Below are 21289 nucleotides of genomic sequence, written 5' to 3' on the forward strand. Positions count from 1 at the left end.
GAGATTACAAGAATTACTCATTTTCACTTTTTTCTATAATGAAAAGGAAATGGAAGCATATGGCCGGTGGTGATCAAAACTTCTTTTAAAACTCTCCATAAAAATATCTATTATTCCAGCCTACCCACCCATTAAGGAAGGAAGCATATTTGTTTCAAAGGCCTGGAACCAAGAGGTCTTTTATTACAAGATTTCATTTGTTTTCTGAAGTAATTAGAAGGTCTTCCCCATTCATCCCTCCACGCAGTAATGTGTAGGCCATACCAGAGCAAGAGCGCGGGAGAAAGCACTTTCTAAATCCCCCTCCCAGAGAGGAGGAATCAGAAACCACGCCACAGTGCCTGTCATAAAAGGTCACTTTTTTTGCTCGGAACAAACCATTAATCAATAGAGTGTAATTGTCCGAGCGCTTGCAAGGGCTCTGCAGCGGAGGGACCTTGTTTTTCACTCGCATAATTGCAAAACAGCAAAAGTTCAGGAACATAACCCAAATCCACCTCCCCATTTTACCCCTTTACAATTCCCACTGCCCTTTGGGCCTCTTCTTGGAAGCAAATGGAAGACAAGCTGAAGTTTGGCAATTGAGCCGGAGCTAAGAAACCTTTGATATGCTAATACCCTCCTTCAAACGGTAAGAATTCACACTTGCATTAATTCAAACAATTTCTGCAGAATGATGCGAAATGGCACCTCTTTTCGTGGCAAGCAACAAAAGGAGGGAGCCGGGGCGTCTGAGGAAGCCAAACAGCAGAACATTTGTTCCGCAGGATTCCTTCCGTCGCGCACAGGGGCATTTCTGGGCAAAGAAAACACACCTGAGCACCAGCAGAGCTCTTTACTTTCTGACAAACCGCGCTCAAATCCCAGCAGGGCCGGCGCAGACTAACAACAAGATGTTATTTTTAGAGCCAGACACAGCAACGGTGCCTCATGACACACTGTTTTCTGTCTCCAGATGGCCCCAGATTTCTACATGTGAAAATAAATAGAAATAAAAAGGAAAAAAAATTTAAAAAAAGAAAAAAAAGTTGTTCTCACCCCACAGCCGACAAAGGGTAATTTATTCCTCCTCCCACAGGCACCCCCCACCCCGCACGGGCTGGGAGCAGGGCGCTCGGCAGAGTTACACAAATAAACCCGCAACAGGTAATTATTTAGCGAACGGGTGCAACTTTGCGCGCTGCGCGGGGCGCGCCGCGGAGCAGCGGGCCTGCTCGGCGGGCGGACCCCGGCCCGCAGCCCCCGCGGCGGGGCGGCCAGCGGCGGCGGGCGGGGCGGCCGCGGCTGCCGCAGGTCCCTCCGCAGGGCGCGGGGGGGCGGCGGCGGAGCGCGGCCGTTCCGCGCGGGCGGAGCGCGGCCGTGCGGAGCAGCGGCGCCGCCGCGCCGCCCGCGCCCGGAGCCGCCGGCTCACCGAGGGTAGGCACATCGCTGCGCCGGCGGCGGCCCCGCGGCAGCGGCAGGCGAGGCAGACCCTAAAGTAAGAAGTGCATCTCTGCCGGCGGCTCGGCAGGGGAACATCCAGGAGTCAGGGAGCAGGCGCCGGCAGGAACGCGCGGCGAGGCTGCAGCGCGGGGCTCCGCTTACCTATGTCTGCGAGCCGAAGGCGGGCCGGGGTCTGTGTCCCCGGCGGGACCCGCGGTCCGGGTCAGCCCGCCGAGCGCGGGGCTGCGGGAGATCGCGGCGGAGTTAGTCCCGGGGCCCCGGCGGCGGCGCGGGAGCGGGCGGGCGGGCGGTGGGCTGGGGCGGGAGCGGGCGGCAGCCGGCGCTGCGGCTCGGAGGGCTGGGGCAGCGCAGAGCAGGGGCGGCTTCTTCTCCACGCAGCCGGCCGGGAGGGTCTTCTCGGTCTAAGTCAACATTTTCCTGCAGTTCCCCACACTCCGCTCCGCGGCAAAAGCGCGATGCAGCCAGGCTCCCGCACGCACGCACAAGAAATAAATTCAGTAAAAAAAAATTAAAAAAAAAAAAGGCGAAATGGAGAGGAGGACGGGCGCAGTGCAGTGTGTGTGCCCAGCCTCGGGAGTCCCTTCTGTGAAGCGATCAGGAGGCGATGCCAGCAGCTGGGGCAGCGGGGAACAACTCGAATGTTACAATGGACCCCCTCCTCCGTGTCTCTGTCGCTCGCACCGACCGGATTCACATCTCCCGGGATGACATTCTGGCCTCTGGCGGAGTGCGGGGCCGGCCCCTCCTCAGATTTTCTCCTCTTCCTCTCTGTGCTGCTGCCCCGCCAGCGACTGGAGATCGGGCGCTGAGCAAGTAACGCGCGCGATAATGGGAAAAACGCAATACATACACACCAAAAAAAAAAAAAAAAAAAAATCCCAATGAATGTATGGCAGCCTCTCCGTGCTCGTGCACCGCTCCGTCTGCGGCTGGGGAGCGCCAAGTCCTGACACGGACTCTCTGAACTGGAGTCACCTCCAGCCTCCTCCCCCTCCCTCCAATCTCCACCCCTTCTCCCTGCGCTCCCACCCCTGGGCTCAGCTAATCATATAAACATATTATCACGTAGAGCGGCATCGGCGAAGGACAAAAATCTCCCCCTTCCTGTCTTTTTTCAGTCCCCCCCCCGCCCTTCATTCATTTGGGGGGGGGATGGGGGGGCTGAAGGCTAAATAGCGGCCGCTCGGCACCGGAGGCCGCGCAGACCGGCTGCGCGCTGCCGCTGCCCGCGCCACCGCCGCGGATGCCGAGGGGCGCGCACCGCCGCGGAGCCGCTCGCCCGCCGCCGCGGAGCCGCTGGGCGCCCCTGCCCGGCGCCTCGGGCCCCGGCGCTGGCCGGGCCTGAGGCCTCGGGCCTGCCGCCACCCCCTCCCTCTGCCTCCCCGGCGGCTGCAGGCGCGCAGGCCGGCCGGCCGGAGGCGTCCCCGCCGCACCTTGGTGCCCGTGCCCGACCGCGCAGCGATGCCGCGCACCCCGCCGGGTGCGAGGGCCCGAGCGGAGCTGCCCGGCCGGCTGGGCTCGCCGCGCCGGGCCGGCTCTCCGCGCCGCAGCGCCCGTCCCCCGCCTCCCCTTCCCCGGCATCAGCCAAAAATCGTTCACCGGCTGGGCGAGCCGCGAGAGAGGGCAGGCAGGGCGGGAAGACGGGGGGTCCCGGCACCCCAGCGCCTTCACGGCTCCGCTGGTCCTTCCTTTTTTCCTTCGCACTGACATGGCCCGGCTTCTGCCCGGCAGGGACGGCGCGCCGAGGCACAGCGATGCTTTAGGGAAAACATGTCAGGGCAGGGTAAACAGCACTTGGAAACGATTTAAAGGATACTCAGTTGACTCACTGGTGTGCTCGGATACAAAACGCAGTCTAGTAGCGTTGTTGCGTTCTCCCAAAAATCTGCTCTTAGAAACAAGGTCTGGTATTGTAGGGTTTGTGTTTCTCGTCTGCATGGACGCAAAACACTGAGAATCCGCTCTGACCTTTCAGGATGTGCAACATGGGCAATTCCCCGCTCTCAAGGTCAGGGAGAAGCAGCTGGGCATTAGCGAGGGCCGGTGCCAGCGGGGGGCGAGGGCCGTGCGTGCGTCCCACGCTCCGCGCCCGCCCGGGGCTGCGGTGACCAGAGGGAGCTTTGACAGCCGCGGTCAAAGCAGCTCAGACTTGACCTGATAACTGCCCCCTCCCTTTGTTTGGGGATTTTAGCCACCCCCTCCCTCGCTGCAGCACTGAAATGAAATCCTCTCAACTGCCTCTGCTCACGAAATCGCATGCACTAGGCCGGACCACTTGGGGCTTGATCAACTGTTTTAGGTCCGAAGCACATCGACAATCCAGAGTACAACACCTACAATCAGGATCATTACCTTTATTAATGGTAATGATTTTTTTTTTTTTTTTACCTAATCATTTTGATGTCTCTGCATACCTCTGCAATTAGTCTTTAGAAACTGTAGCATGTATTAATAAAAACAGGACATGATAAAAGGAGACTGGATCTTGAAGACCTTGCAATATGGAGCACTGAGAACCATAGAGCTGGTCCAGGGCTCTTCAAAACCACATTAGACTTTCAACAATGCTAGCAAAACCACATTAGACTTTCAACAGTGATAGCAACAGTCTTGGGGGTGAATATCTAGAAGTCACTGAACTATGGACATGCCATAGCCATGCTGGCCTTCCTCAGTTCAGAGTGTTTGTCCAGGGGACTGGAAGAACAATCTCAAGCTTTTAGTACCAAAGGAGAGTTCTGCCACAGTGAGCAGTGCACATTCCTAAGACCAGTTTCAACTGGGTTAAATCTGCAGAATGCCTCAAACAGAATGGAAGGACAGATCATCTGTCTATGTAACAGTTTTGTACCTACTATATATAGTTAAAAGTATGGGTTTCTGTGAGAGCAACATATAGCAAAAGGGCAGAGTCGCTATTAAGTTCTTTGTGTATTCCTAATATAGCCAATTGCCCTTTCTTGTTATCCTTATAAACACCTGTATAAACCCTCAATAACACCTTATGCATTTCCAGTCAAATTAAATTATACAGGCATTTTAATATATTTTATTAGAAGCTGATTTTCATTGAAAGGACTGAACGCATCTGTTACAGAAACATGCTTAAAAAGAGGGTCATAGAAATATAAAGATATACATATTGACTTGCTATGATTTTACCAAAATTTTAAATTTTATCATTAACGAGTCCTTCTTTCTTTCCTTTTCTTTCTCTCTCTCTTTCTTTCTCTCTTTCTCTCTTTTTCTTTCTTTCATGTAATTGCAGATAAGCAGTGATACCCCTGAGCTAACAGACTTTTGCTTAGTTGATGAGAACAGGATTTAGCCAGAAAACTGTCGATAATACAAGAATTATCTAGGGTTGATGGTTTTCCTTTGAGAGGACATGAGAGAGAGAAGTTCTTCTGTTTGCAACAAAAAAAAACTCTGTTGGGTTCTCTAATTTTTTTTCTGCCTACAAAAAGATTGAAAAGAACTGCAGAACTAGGCTTTGTGCTAATATTTGCAGAAGTCAAAGTGAATTCACCTATGTGGATTCAAATGTAGGACTGAAGTTCATTTTCCCTCTTTTCATCAAAAACTTCTGGAATCATATTTCTTTCTACATGCAGAGATGGAGTTTTACAACTCTTTTACAATGGCAAGCTGTAAAACTGAGTTTTAAACAATTGCTAAAAATGCAGAGACCTTTTTGCATTTGTTTCTAAAACACGTTTCCATTAATTCTCATTAAAACAGCATTAAGATATAAGAATACCTGGCAGAGGTGTATATTGTTTTGGCAAGTATAATACTATTATTCAAATGATTAATTTTACTTCACATGAATCAGCATATGTTTCTTTAAAAGAAAAATTGTACACACATGTACTCACAGCATACGTAAATCTGATCCTTTAGTTTTTACTAAGCCACATTTATTGCCAGATTTGAATATTAATATGTAAGAATAAATTATAACAAATCAATTTTCCACCATTATGACTTCCTACTATTTACTTTTTGACATATCCCTATAAATATGAATCTTATTCCATACAGGCAAGTAGAAACAAGTAGATTTTCCTTAAAATCTTGCTTTGCTGCAACAGTGCAAAATATCTAGTTTGAAAACATGAGAAGAATTATTATATTCTTATCAAAATATTTTGTGATATTTTATCCCCACTCTTTAACTAATGTTAAATTTGTAATATTTCATGTTAAGGTGTATGTTCTGTGTGTATTGCTCTCCAGTTACTTTCATTAACCTGCTGGATAATGTCCTTGAAAAACTAAAAAGCAAATCTATAGCAATTTCTAAAATAATCATAACAATTGTGTATCAATTAGCATTTCCAGGGCCCACGTGTAGGACAGTAACAACTGGAAAAGATTGAAATGTCAGCTGTGTACTTGAAAGAGATGCATCTGAGAAAGATGATTTAACTTGTGGCAAAAATTGGCTAAATCATTGTCTGTAATATGATCTTACAGGTTGCTCTAGCTTTTTATTTTTATTTTTTTTTGGTCATAGAATTGCATTTTATATCTGCCTATTCTTAAAAAGGTTAGTTTAAAATGCTTCAGTACCTTGATAAATAATATTTTGTATTGCCCTAAGTGTCAGTTCCCTCATGAGTAATGGTTTATACAGATTTTATGCAGCCTATTTTTTATTACTGCAGTTTTATGACTGAACTTTAAATACTAGCGACTGACATTTCCTCTTATCTGTCTGTACTCCTGTGAATAACGTATCAATGAACCTGTAATTAGATGTAATGTTGGCAAAGACTGACAGAAGAGGTAGTAAATATAGTTATGCATTATTATCAGCTAAAATTGGTGCACTGATATAAAGACCCAGTTTAATTGCTATGATGTGATCATTTTTTTCCCAAGGAAAAGTAACAAACCACCAAGTGATTTTAGCATTTCAACATAAAACAAAAAAGAGAAAATTTTGCTTATTTTATTAAGGAAAATCCCCAATTAATTTTGCAGGCAAATTTATATGAACAAACTGTGAATGATACAACCCATAATAGGAAATATCCAATGTATTGCCTTAAAAGTTTGGAAATATATCTTGACAATTACCGGCCTTTTAAACTAAGTAATTGATTTTACTGTCACTTCGGGGAAAAAAAAAATGAAACCCATCAATAAAATAAGAGAATTCTGCAGCTGTTTCTAACAAGCAAATGTAATATGAATTTGCATTTTGCATAGTTTACTTCAGTAATCAATTTTAATGACTCATAATCTATATGATTATTTAAGAAATGACAAAATCATTGACTTATTCATAACACTTGCTAATTGTTTTTAAAAATACATTCTACATATGACTAAGGAAACACCCATTTCCACTTGCTTTATGTTAAATCAACATCTAACCACTCATGGTGATTTCATTCAAAGAAAACAGAAGGAACACATTAGCTGTGTGGTTAAAGAGATTGATGGGCTTCAAACATTTTAACCATGGATGGTTTTTTTCCAACTATAGAGACGCATGTTTTTAATTTAAATAGCTTCAAGAAAATGAAGATCATTTTATTCAACAAAGCTGTTTTCTCTTGTTTCTTAGAAATTAATTTAATTTTGTTTAATTAAGTAATATTAGAAACAACCTTGTTTAGAGAAAATGCAGCTATGAAACAAAAGCATGTGTATGCCATATTAACTCCTATTCTGAAACAGAATTTTTGTCTCACATTAATAAATTAGAAGAGATCAATATTATTTTTGCCAGTGAATTTAGATGCAGTTTTTAATGCTGTATTTTTCAGTTACCTCTCTACTCTATGAAGTAAATTTGGGGGAGCAGTGGAGCTCAGTGTTACTGAAGAAATAAATTCTTTTGGAATTCAGGTATTTTGGATGTATGTTGGTACAGAAAAGTTTACAGTTTAATGCTGCAGGCATTTACAAAGGCCAAAGAGTTTTCAAGACTGAGCTGTTAGGAGTAACATAGCAGGACACTTAAAAAAGAAATTAGTACAATTCCCTCTTTTCATATGAAAAGCTCAGCACTGAAGTTTAAATGATGAGCCAAGAAAGGAACTGCAGTGCTGATCTTTTGGGGAAAGAGATATGTCATGAGATCCCAATTCTCCAAATAGGTTTGCACATTCTAGGTTCCCTTTTCTCCAACTGCTATATCTGTATAGGCACACGTTCTGCATTTGGGCAGCAAAAAAGTGTTTTGTTTTAGTTTTTTCAAGGACAGAAGCCCAAGAGAATACTAAGAAATTACATAGATTTTTCTATTTAAAATAAATATAGATTTGCCTGACAGGCAGGGAGCTCCTTCTCCTCCTCCCCCTTACACAACTGTATTGTACAATTTGCTATGACTTTGCTCAATCTCTGCAATGTGCAGTAAGAGAAGTACCCCATGAGTCAGACTGGCATGTGTGGTGGTCTCAGCATATTCTCATAATCTCTCACCTCTTACAACCCTCCTGCTCAATATAAAATAATCAAATTCCAATTGCATCTGGACTCCAATCTCTAGCTTATATTTATTACACAGTCCTTTTAAGTATCATGTTACCTAGGTTTCTGGCCACTCTTCTGTTGCTTCTGTATCATAAAATGAAAGGTAATGCAAAAAAGATAAACAAAGAATTCAAAGGCAAAATGCCTTGGCATTGCATTGGCAAATATGAATCCATGAAGGCTTTTCTCTTCTTACCCAAACACCTCACTTAATCTGCACTGTTAAAATCCATATTCTTGATGGAACAGACCTCTCATTTGAGGAGATGTGAACAGCTTTACAAACCCATAAAGATTTAGATGCCTACATTGGGGATAAAGTTAAATTTACGTTCTTGGAAGTTAAAAAAATCGGAAAAAATACACTAAATTCTTGGACCACCAACCAGAACTAAGGTCTCCCCATTTTGGTTGATTGCCCAAATCATTAAGCTACAGAGTCATGTTCCCTCTGGTGTTCTCACTTTCTAGTACAGTGAATCATGAATAATTTTCTGCCTGGTGCAAGACCTCAACAGGAGAAGTGGAGAATATTTCCATCTCCAGTCAGCTTGTGGGTTAGAGAATTGTTTAGCTGGTGAGAAATGTGCATTTGAAACCCTTCAAGCAGAGGAGAGAACTGACCCTGTTTCATACACTGCATAAGTCTCTAAATGATACTTGTAGAATAAAGCTACACCTTTAAAAGAAAGGGATGACTGCTGCTGGGTTTAGTGGCAGACTAACTGCATTCATGGGTGTCAGATGCTCTTAGACTGTCACCTTTAGCTGCTCAGCTTTGTTTTACACAGAGCCTTAGCAATAATAGAAGTGCAGAGCTCCTTAGTCTGGTTTATCTTGACTGAGGCAGTATTTGGCATGATGAATATTACAGCTGCAGGAAAATGTGATATAAAAAACATGGAAGTGCCTGTTGAACATAGACATCTTCCCCAGGTAGGCAGCATTTAAGCAGAGTAGTCTTTAAACTTAATGGCTTAAATTCTTTCCATGTTTCTCTTTAGGAGTCAAGTTGCAGAAATTCTATATATTGCCTACATGAAAACCTGGTCCATAGTCATAATAATCAAGTTGAGAGATACTGCAATAGGTTATGAACAGGAAAGGACAGGGTGCTCACAATCAATCATGAACAAAAAAGAACCTCCCACTGGGACTTCCTCACCTCGTGATTGCAACTTTCAAGTTTCCCTTACCAAAAGATGGGGCATGAGAGACATACTTGCTTCCAAATGTGCATATTTCAGCTCCCTTTTGCTGTTTTCCCCATGTCTCAATATGTATTATTCTGTTAGACCAAATGTTTAATTTTTTATTCAGAATTTTCAATTGGTAGCTTTAATCAAGGCAGTGTTAGTTGTGTTTTACATGTTCTACCCATCAGCTCCTCATGCCAGTCTGGAAGTGCTTTAACTTCAGTTGATTGGTTATACTTGCTTTGATTTTGTTGTGTGGTTTAACACAAGGACTTGGTACCTTATATTTTTTTATGAGATTATATTTTTTCCTCTTGTTACTGATTGAAATGGTGAAAGTTATGTGATTGGCTCCCTCCGGAGCAGATACCAGAGATGCATCATGGATCACTGGTCAGAGAGCCTAGACACAGCAGCAAATTCAGTCTCCCTCCCCTCCCCATCAACTCTGTACAGCGGCACTGCTTTGCAATCCATCTCAGCTGACATGAGCAGAGCATGGAGAGGGAGACCCAGATTTGTTCCCAGGCTTACATCTTCTAGTTCACATTTTGTTGTGCTTGTGCTACTTTGCCAGGTGTAACTCTGGCAGCTGTAAAGAACAGTCATTTGCCTTCACTGAAACCGCCTATAAAAGCCTCTGCTTGGGTAATGATTTGTTATATATTACAAACACCTGCAGCACAGCGAATTAATATCACTAAGTATAGGGATCAAAGATATTCCACCTTTTTTTTCTTTAATTAAATGATCATTTACTTTTGACAGACCTTAATGTTTTTGACAAATAGACTTGAATCTGATTGAAGGTATGGCTACGCCTTCCTAAAAACACTGCAGTCTAAGAATGACATTACTACCATGCTCCTGTTTTGAGGAACATTGATTGGCTGCTTAGTACTACTGCTAATTATAAATAATAAAATGTATTCAATAATTATTTAAGATGCTATTCTTCACCTCACTGTGAGCGAATGCTGCTGTTTGCTGACTACTCACCACCAGAATATGATCTTTTTGTATTACATCTGGTAAATCATAGTACTACATTTAATACATCATTAAGACACTTAAATTTTTATGACACTCTTGGAAAGCAAAGTGATAACCCCATATGCATTTACACAGGAATGGCAGAATTTTCTGCATATGCAAGCACTGAATATTACTGAAGAATGAACCACAGATTTGCATTGCATCATGTTTTGCCTTTTGGTTTTCTCTTCCTTTGCTTCTCTACAAGGCTATGTCAGTTTAATTTGCTTTCATCAGAATTTTTGTTGACAGTAAAATTAATGTGCAAATTTCCTATCAGTTGTATATATTAATATAATTCCCTCTCAAATACAGTTCATTGAAATTAGCACTGGTAAAAGGTGGGATACATATTCATACAGTTATTTACATAAATCCCATTCAGCTTTATGCACCCTAAGCTCTAATGCAAAGTATCTACTACCACAGGTAATTTTAGCACAAGAGAAACAGCACATAAGTGGCATCTGACTTCCCAAAGATTGGCTGTCTTCTAATAAAGAGATTATTTGAAGAGAAACAAATCTGTTAGAAATTACATTTGTGACATAACTTTTATACATAAAACTATTGTCTTTACAACAACAAAAAAAAAAGTTTTAAATACTGATGTGTCTCTCCAACAAATCACATACAATTGGGTCTTTTTAAATTACATAAATTGTGCATAATGCCTCATTTGTGATACAGTGTAAAATATGAATAAATTAAGAAAATTTTCTATAAGAACTTTGTTATGAAGCAACTTATATGACACAGTACACAACAGACCAAAAAGTAAGTTTTAGAAAATTAACTATGTACTGGGAATTGATTTATTCAGCACAGCATTTTTATCGGTTCTAATGTCAAAAATAAAATCAGTTGCAATATGTATATTGATCTGCAGGTTATTTACCTGGATTTAGAATGCTAACTATAGAAAAAGCCGTTAGGTCATTATCTATGTAAGTTTAGGGAATTCAGGCACCAACCATATCTTGTTGTGAAAGGCATTTGCTACTAAAAATACAAACTGGAATCTACTATGTGCAGGTGCAGATTCTACTCAGCACCGCAGCTCTGTTTGTGTAAGTTTTCCCTGGTAAACAGAAGAGCTGCAAGGTCACGAAACAGACAATGGCACGTCTCTGAGAAACTTAGGCTTTACTGTATAGACTTGCAGTTTTTATATTTCCCTGAGCATAATCCTGCAACACATGACTTACAGCAGTCTCTATTTTTCACAATTTTCCAGTTAATGAAAGTAATGTTTAAATACTCTGAAGTTAGATTATTAACTTCTACAAAATAGAAACAGATGTGTGTCTCAGTATGCCATTAAATTTATGATTTACATAGTATTCTTGAATACAGCTGAGCAGAGGCCAATGATTCTAATTTGCTCTAGATTTACAATAACCTGATCTGGTTTTTGTAAGTACTGAAACACTTTAAACAAAATTAGAAAGCTGTTGTGCTTTGTGTGATTAAAGATGCAATTCCCTTTGGGGTAATGAGAAGAGTTAGAACATGTTTCTTTCTTTATGGATGTTTCTATTATAAACAGGAGTACTATATATTATATATTTTTGTTACTATTTCCTTGCTTTTAATTATAAAATAAACCGATTGAGTTGTACTGGAGTTACAGTGAAACAATGCCAAAATCTTGCTAAAAAAATGCATACTGAGGTTTATAAAAAATCCTTAAAATTCTTGAGGGCCTTAAGATCTTGTTAGAAAAATGCTAGTTCCTTATAGTTTGCAGAATTCAAAACATCTCTGTAATTTAAAACTATGTAGTTTAAAGGAATTATTTAAAAAGCTAACACATTTCTCAGCTTATGACACTATGTTAAGGCACAGCATTTTACAGAACAGAGTTTCTGTGTATTAACAGCATTTTACATCTGGAGATAGAGATTCACTGTAACTAATGGCAGAAATCACAACTGGAATTAATATTATTGTTTAAAACAAGGTGTATCTATGGGTAGAGATCAAGTTGTGTTGTTGTGACACTAAACACTGAAGTTTTTAAAAAGAGTCAAAAAGAGATTAGATCTGTCAGATATTATCAATGCAGAAAGAACATTCTGTGTATGAATATTTAAGGTCTGTTTCAAAGATTCTGAAAATCAGAAGCTAGGCCACTAAAGTTGTATGGATTCAATGTTAGCTACAAATGAGGTATTTCCAAATTGTAATCCATGACTCTGTGGCCAAAAATGTAGGTCATTTACCATTGTAATTAACTTTTCCCAGGAAAAGGTGACATAGCAAGGAAGTGTATACATCTATTTAATAGGGACTTTTTATAAGAATTTTTAAAACTACTTCAACTATTCTTTGTATATTGCACTCCAAAAATCAAATGGATTTTATGAAGGCAGAAGTAATAAACCAGACATTTATTTTACATAGTACCTGGAATATAATATTATTTCATGTATTATTTTATTCATATTCTATTTTACATACTGCATTGAAGATAATATAGGCTCAATATTATACACTCATATTAAATCATACTACAATATATGTGTTTATATTTATCTTTACCTCTGATGAAATGTTTAATATTATTAATTCTTTCATTTTAATTATATATAATTAACTGTCATTAAAACAGGAGCATTACCTTTTAATAAAAATTTAATCATACATTTACTCAAGCACGGGATCAAAATGCTACACAAGGATGACATGTCTTGAAAGTGATTGAATGAATTCAATTTATTTGGTCACTCACTCTTCCAACACACTTAGGGATCGCCATCTGGGCTTCACTCAAGGGATCTCCAAGGCTGAGCTCCCACACTCCTACAGGGTGTCAGACGTGGGACTGCAGCATTAGGCACTGCAAGCCCAGTGCCCAGCCTGGCTGCTGCTCCAGCCTCAGCTTTGGGGTCCAGCAGTGCCCCGGGCCCTCCAGCACATGGTCCCTTACAGGGATCCTGCACTGGGCCCTGGCTTGCTGTGATGGAGCTCTGGCAGAATTCCTGACCCAGGCAGACTCACATGCACAGATCATTTAAGGAAGCATAAGGATCACTATGGATTTTTTTTTCTGGGGGATCTGGCTATGGAAAATGGAATGAAAAAATGGTAGGGAAAATATTTTTCATCACACATTGAGGCTGAAATGCATATAACTGGACAAATGTGATTTCCTCTGAACTTGCTGGGAAATTTTTCTGTTAAACACACAATTACCCACACACGAGGCATCAGACTGACAACAAGAGATTGGCAAACACTTTAATTAATTCGCCTTTGTGTCTAGGGAAGAATTAGTATTGGAGAATTGTTTGTTTCCTTCCTGAAAAAATGAGTATGGATATGGAATAAATTATTGGTAGGAATGAATGGCATCAGGCCATCAGAACTTTCTACTCTTCACCCATAAATTAACATAAGCTGAGGCCTCTCTTCTGCAAACACACGGGTCTAGGTCAGCAAACTTCTGCTGAACCAAGACCATATCCACAGTCCTACAAATACTTTTTACCAACAAAAACATTAAGTGAGAAATCACAAATAGTGGGAAATGTGTCATCTCGTATTAAAATTAGTGGGGAGTTTTGGAGAAGTTTTTAATTGTTTTGATAAATTCATACTAACTCACTGAGGCCCAGATTGTGGAACTGTGTTTGCAGCAAACTGTTCTTCAAGAAGCCCTGAGTGATTAACTTGGGAGGCTGGAGGTAAAAACTGCAGATGAGAATTCCATATGTCTGAGACAAAGCACCTGAAAGGAAAACTCACATTTTAATGACAGAGCATCGGATGGCCATTATAGGAATATATTGTATTGATAAAAAGGGAAAACACCTGGTCAACAAAGGTTTTGCAATATTTTTTTCATATTAGTTATTTTAAAGTCGTATTAAGCTGTCAGAAGACTTTGGTTCATTATGAACACTCTGTTTCTTAAAGATGCTCGGTGAGTCTGGATGCATTTAGGATAATTTATTTTCCAATCAACTCTGAGTTGGCCAGACCTACTTCTATTGAAGTCAACTTTTATTTTTCCAAAGAGAATTAAATTAACTTTAATTTTTCTTCAAAAAGAAACTTAGTTAGGTTTCTTAATTGTCAATTTTCTTCAAACAATTACAGCATGACAGAATTTTTAATACATTAACACCCAATAAATTTTGTAATTCCTTATATTAAAGACCACTCTAAAAACAGTTGTCTGGTGCAATTACTCAACAACTCAGAATAAGTAGGAAGTTTAAAATTGTGTTTATATTAGTTCTTAACCTTTCTAATAAGGTTTAAAGTTATCTTATCCAAAAATACATTTAAATTGAAAAGGGGACTGTATTTTAAATGTTTCTGTGGCTGGAAGACTTCATACATTGAAAAAATAATAACTAAAAATACAATGGACCCTTTCCTATTTTTTTTTTTTTGTATTTTGCAGGAGTGTTTCATATTAATATTGACACAAGTAAGACACTTCAACAAACTTGACAATTATAACAAGGCCATTTTGCAAAGCTTTTTTGTTGAACAATAAGGCTTTTTTGTTGAACAATAGAAATACGAAGAGAAGAGCAGATTTGGACTATTCAGTTCCTGCCACTCCGAACTCTCTGTCTGTTGCACAAGGTTCTGGTCAGAAAGTTTTAGTGTCTCAAATCTATAGACTGCCCATTTTCAGAAAATTCCAGAATAGAAATTCCAGTGAAAACATGTAGGGGAACTTTCCACCTTGTGACAAGACTTTTTTACTTATGAAAACCTGGCTTTGCTGAAGAGCTGCTGTCTTCATTATTTAATTTCTTTGTGGAGCTCACAGTCAACATGATCCCGTTGAGTTCTTTATTTAATATGTTTCAGAGCACAGGACACCTGCTGACTTCTTTAATAACGAGTTGTCCTCCGTTGGCTTATATGTGAAAACTGTTCAGCAGAGGCAAGTAAAGAATAACCTTAGACATTAAGGCTGATTCCATTAAAAATAAAATAAAACTGTGTCCAGGCTCCACACCCGAAGTCCCTAAAATAAATTTGCAAGGGCTTTTCACAGCATGGAATTCAGGTGGATTTTTTTTTAATTGAATTCTGTTCTGTGTGAGTGCAGCTCAGCGGAATTCAATTTCCATGTAGGCTCCCAGGAAACAAATACATGCTAAGTATTTTTATCACTAATGTCTTGGATTTAGTTTCTTGAGTATTATTTAGGTTTGCCTGTGGACAGAGTTGCTAATGTTTACCTTAACACAGGGCTCTGTGATTCCCATTGGAAAAGGGACTCTTTAAAAAAGAATTGGCTAAAGCATGGAAGTTTAACAATGAATAAATTCCAAGGCTTTGTATTGTATTAATAAGGATCAAATTCTACTTCTTTGTACAAATCCTATGAATTCATGGAAAATCTCCATATTCCCAATTCAACCTACATTTTTTTTGTCCCACTTTAAAATATCTTCCCTACTTTGTCGGAAGCCTCTTTCACACCTTGTTGGAATTATGGGGTTATACTGTTACAGATGATTCAGGGAAGCTCTACACACTCAGTCCTGCAGTTTGTAAAGGAAGTAACCCCACTAAGATCAATGAGTCCTGCTCTGAGTGGACGGTAAGTAAAACAAAGAAATCAGACTTTGACCAATTACTTTATCTTAATTGGCCTGATTGTGCACTCATTCACATTTCTCCAGTAATTCTTTCCCTTCTGCTGGAAAACATTATCTCACCACAACCCACAGGACCCAGGTGATGAATAAAAAGCATTGCACAAATGAAAACTATGCTCAGCCACTGGTAACTCACACTCAGATTCTTTTTCAATAGAATATTTAAAAATGCTTTTGTTTTACAACTATAATGAAAACTGCTGACTGATAAGGCAAACTGTTAAAACAATTAACTGGTTTAGGTTTTCTGTTAACCCTTTATTTTAATCAAAGAAATACTCTGAACCAGTGGTTCGGCCTTGCTAATTATTTTATATTACAATCAATAAATTAAGCAGCCTTTATCCACCCTTGGTGTTATGTGAAGGATGCTTGTCTGATGAAGGCACATATGCTCCCACCTCAGGTTCTGCCTGACGACCTAATCCAATGTATGCCCAAACCCCTACTAGAAAACAGATTCTGCTTGGTTTTAAATCTGCTTCCCTTTTCTTTAAGAGGAAATATCTCAATTTACTATATTGACTACTATATATAGTCTATATTATCATTATGCCCATGCCTCTATATTCTATATTATTTATTACCTATTGCCTGTTTGTATTATATTGCTGAAGAATCTTCAGGTTGGATGAATGGAATTATTATTTTGTAATTGAGTATTTTTAATAGGTAAGTTTATTGATACATGTGTAAGGTTTATTAATGTTTTTGTTACGTTTGTCAGGAAATTAGGATATGGTAGAGATATATGTCTTTTTAAAAAACATCTTGTAACAACTTGTGCACGTAACCTCTTTTCAATTTCTGCTTACGAGTAATCATTTTTATATGTGTTTAAATCACATTTCAATTTTCTGTAGACACACTTCTTACTACATAACATATACTAGTGCTAGTTTTGTAAATATGTTTTCCCTATTGCTTTGTAGAACTGAGACAAAACAACAGATTCTCTGCAGGATGATAGCAATGACTACCAAAAGATTCAAATCAGGATGGACACTGGACAGCACAGAGAGGAAGGGGCTCTCCAAATGGCAAACCTATCCCAAAGAACTTTGGTAGCACTACCTCCTTCTGAAATTACAAAACTTTTACTTTTCAGTCTTGGTGGTGTTGAATGTCATGAGAAAGGGGGAAGGACCAAACCCCACAGAAATCTCCACCACCACCATTTCAGTGTGTGATGCAAGAGCAGATCTATGGGGCCACTGTGCCCTGTACCTGCCTGCAAGTACAATCCACCAGAGAGATGATGGATGAATTTAGGTCTGGCAAAAATAATTGGGACTATACCCTGCCTAGGGACTTGTGTGGGATTCAGGCCCAGCAAGGAGGTGCAGGCAGTGTGGGTGTGCCCACACTGTGGGCGGGGCAGGCTCTTGGCCCTTGCCCTTTTGTGCCATTCCCTCAGGCTGCTGCATCAGGGCGACCTCGGAGGAAGGCTGCACTCTTCAAAGATGTTTTGCCACAGTTCATCTTCCTTTTACTTTCCTTTACTGTAATTCTGTGTGGTGTAGCTGAGCTGGTCACAGACAGATAAAATGAGACATGTTTTTTTCACTTCAGCTCATGTCTCTTCTTCCTGTGCTTCATACAAGTATTTTGTAGCACATGAGGAAAAATGTTTATGTACTGTCTAAATCAGTCTAAATAAAATGTTAAAGGTGACAATCTCTTTAAACATTACTGATCATTACTTACACAACTACATTTTAAAATTGTGAAAACAAAAGCTTTGACCTTGTGAGCTATGGAAATATTTAGAATCAAATCTGCTCTGCTTTTTTGGCTAATAGTTGTGATTTGCATAGTAGAACCTTGAATGTAGTCATAAATAGCTACGGAATCCATCTTGGCATAATGCCCAGCAATGTTAGGGTGCCAGACAAAAAATCAGGTCAACCACTTACCAAGTAAGTCATTCAGTCTCAACAAGGTGATGTCTAACAAAGAAGCTACAAGGCTGAAGACAGCTAACATATTCAGCTGCTGTTCAGAAAGACAAGAACTTTTAATTTATCAGGATAATCTACTACTCATAATCAGTACACCAAGTGAACTCCCTCTTGAAAAAAGAGAAAAGCCCGTCAATTGTTTTTGCTAATTAAGATGAATATTATTCCTGTGAAATGAACCAAAAAGTTCTGTATAACCAGAATCCCAATAGAGATCTATAATCTCAAAGAATAATTGCCGAGTTTTAATTGAGAAGAAAGTGAGAACTATTTTTTTGTCTCCTTCAGTTTTTAGCTGCAGCTGTCTTCCGTGTATTTTAGTGGGTCTTTTATGTTCTCAGTTAATCTGACATGACTTTCCATATATTAAACTTGTGGAATTAAAAATTTATGAGAAAATGTTTATATATTTGATGAAATGCTACCACAAAATGGCACATATTTAGGAATAATTTGAGGTAACAGATCATTTATTAACATATATAGAAAAAAGTCTATTTTTAGATTAAAATCTAGATGTTATGACTGCTCATAGTAATGTGCATTTAATCTTTATACATTAAGCAGAGGTAGAGTTAAAAATGAGAAGGTAAGAGTATTTTCTTAAAGTGATATTAATTATATATTCAACAATTTATTTTATCCTGTGATATTTATCTTGGTTTCGAGATTAGAGAAAGCCTTGTCATGCTGAAAGGAAATAATGTGACGAAGCTCAGTTTCCCATTTCTTAAACAAAAGATACCCAACTTGAAAATATATATATATTTGAAATAATATTTACATAAAGGAAATCCATAATCAACAGAGTAACCCAGGACTCCTGAGCAGGGAGAGAGAATTCACTGAGGTACATGTTAATATGTATAAAAGTTAATTCTACCCAAATTAATATATTACTGTCTCTGGTGAAGTAACCCTTAAAGTCTAATCTTTTGTCCTATCTGCTTCACTTTTAGTGTAAATCATACATTTGGCCTCAAAATAAAAATAATAATAATTTCAGTTAACATGCAAATTTAGAGTTAAAAATTAGATCAGGATACAGGCTGAATACATTTATTTTCATGAAAAAATGAAATGCTGTGTCTCTCTTATTCCCTTCCCCCAAGCCTTCTTCACAAAATCAGCCTCAGGCTAAAATGGTTTTAAGGAGAACTAAAGCTGCTGGTAAACACTTACCTCTGACAATATTTTTGTCTAATGAACATTGCAGAGAAGGGTGTATGCAGTACAAGTGTCTGTCTGTGGCTGCAACCTACGTACAATCCTTGTGCCAAGGGCCCACTGCTAACAGGCAAATATACACAAAAGAGGCAGGCCCTTTGATGGTTTAATCCCAAACATACTTAACTGTCACATAGTTAATCTCTTAGATTAAAAATGACTCTTGAGTTCTTCTTGAACATTTTTATGTTTGTGGATGAAAGAGGTTAAATGTAGTTCTCATGCCTGTTTGGACTGTTCTTTTATTCTTCTTTTTCACGTCCCCCCACCCCTAATTTAACATGACTTTTCCTTTTCTTTAATCACAGATATGCCCCTGAAGGATCTGCAGGCATGATAGTTCTGAAATACCCCATTCTTTCCCTCTGAGCAGGCAGGTAAAAGTGCATTATAGACCTTGCCAAAGCACACCTCATTGCTATTATCAGAGGGGTAGAGGTACAGATCAAAACCAAGCATCTAAATAGCTTCACCTGCAGGTTCTACTTTCCTAGAAAAAAGTTTCAAAGAACAACTAACCCTCCACATTGATCAGACACAATTCTTAAAGGTCATCATAAGACTTGTGTTTTGCTATTGGTTTTCTTGAACACATTTGGATACTGCTGCTCTCAGATATAACAAAAAATCAGTCCCACATATTTTGAATCATTGTTTTAAGCTCTGATGCATTAGATTTTGTGAATAATCTACTTTCTTTTATGGAGTTTTGAGTTCTTTTAGGGATAAGATGGAAGATCTTTCAAGTGTAACACTAAGAAGCACTTTTTAAGTCAGAACTTGTGCTCCAGTGAGATATTTTTCAAATAACATTTCTTTCCACTTTAGCTTCCACAGTAGTTTCACTTCATGATGGTTTTATGTTGATTTCATACTACATTTTTATGTAGTGGGAAAGGATATTTTTTGTAAAGTGAATGCCCAAGACCTCCTGGAAAACATTTCTCCTTAGCAAGGTACTCATAGGATTCACTAGTTTGTTCAGAAGTGTTATTTTAGGATGACCTTTACACATACAGTATAATGGATTTTTTTTTTTTTGATTGTAAAGATGTTATGATCAAGGGGCAAAATAACTACTGCCTTTTTCAGCCATAAAAAAAAGGAAAAATGAAACCATCTTTTTAAAACAACATGATAGCATGCAGAAGTGATGTCTGTGTTTGTAAGCTACACATTTTTAAATTCACACATACAGCAAAGCTCTAGTGAAACATAAATAAAGATCAATTTTACACAGTTCAAATAGCAACACGCTATGAAAGCCACCCCTTTTCAGCCTAAAGAAGAGAGATAGCTATATTTAACATTACAAATAGTTGTTCTTAAGAATGAACAGTTGGGCATTCTGTGGTCATCAACATTTCTAACAAGGATGTTAAATCCTCCCATATTTTCTTTTGAGTAATTGGCATAATGTTCTGCAAATCTTTTCTAGGTAGCTTACAGGATTTGAATATTCAAATATTTTCATCTGTATAAGCCATATAATTATGAAATTGTATAGTACAGTTATTTTTCAAGCAATTTGGCAACCCTTTCGTACAAGAATTTACCTTCTGTTCTGTGTTATCAGAAACAGAAAAAGCTTTTTGCTTACCATTCTGGAAAAGATGGAATTCATCATTCTGCCATAAAAACCCTAGAAAGCAAAGAAAGTGTTATTAGTTATTATATTCTAATCTGCAGGGATCCTAACTGCCAAACAGTGCATCAGCATCAAAACAAAAAATGAAAATACATGTTCAAACCATAGATCAATAGTTTAATGCAATTCCAAATATGTATTATATGTACTTAGCAGGTACTGGATGAGAAAAAAACACAAGTTATTGTGCATATCTGTATTTAGAACTGCATGCCAGTTGGAATTTATCTGCATAGTGTTCACAAAATACAGACATAGGATCTTGGCATCCAACTTATGACTGTATTTTTAAAAATAAAGCTACAGGCTTGCCTTCACTCTGCTATGGAGTGGGAGAAAACATGAACATAAAGGGTTATAATCAGAAGATACAATTATCAATGACATGTTAAAGGCTTTTTTCCTAACTCATAGTACTGAAAAAATTCCACTACTATTCAAACAATTAATCAGCCTCTACGTTTTGCTTCAGAATAATATTGCTCACAAGTTCTAAGTTTGCAATGGTCAGAATGGGGTCCTGAGGGAGCACTGAGTACACCCCACACCTCATCAGCATGCTCTAACCGTGGTGTGAAAATGAAAGCATGGATACTGGTTAACTCTCTTCACTTCCTTCTTTTCTATGATCCCTTTCAGTCTGTTTTCCACCTG

The 21289-nt window shown here is 39.3% G+C and overlaps 1 protein-coding gene and 1 long non-coding RNA gene across 26 annotated transcripts in view; one reads left to right on the forward strand and one right to left on the reverse strand.

Moving 5' to 3' along the window:
- The window catches only part of ADGRL2 (adhesion G protein-coupled receptor L2), a 161188-nt gene extending 157806 nt beyond the window's left edge, over nt 1–3382 (reverse strand). For 10 of the 24 annotated variants that reach the window (XM_064428516.1, XM_064428514.1, XM_064428498.1 and 7 more), the window contains exon 1: nt 1585–2423. The gene's annotated coding sequence lies outside the window, so the exon portion shown is untranslated. Of the gene's footprint in view, nt 1–1584; nt 2427–3042; nt 3190–3272 lie in introns of those variants that run through there. The other 14 variants (XM_064428508.1, XM_064428506.1, XM_064428507.1 and 11 more) reach the window with 6 other exon arrangements.
- Nucleotides 346–19455, forward strand: LOC135305161 (uncharacterized). Of its 2 annotated transcripts, XR_010366439.1 has the most exons (4): nt 346–631; nt 1079–1146; nt 16732–16863; nt 19296–19455. It is a non-coding gene; the product is annotated as an uncharacterized LOC135305161 (long non-coding RNA). The 2 variants fall into 2 exon arrangements; XR_010366438.1 differs by lacking the exon at nt 19296–19455 and having other exon boundaries at nt 16732–17460.
- The last annotated feature ends 1834 nt before the right edge of the window (nt 19456–21289 follow it).

This window comes from Passer domesticus, chromosome 7 (assembly GCF_036417665.1).
Source record: "Passer domesticus isolate bPasDom1 chromosome 7, bPasDom1.hap1, whole genome shotgun sequence".
Taxonomy (NCBI): domain Eukaryota; kingdom Metazoa; phylum Chordata; class Aves; order Passeriformes; family Passeridae; genus Passer; species Passer domesticus.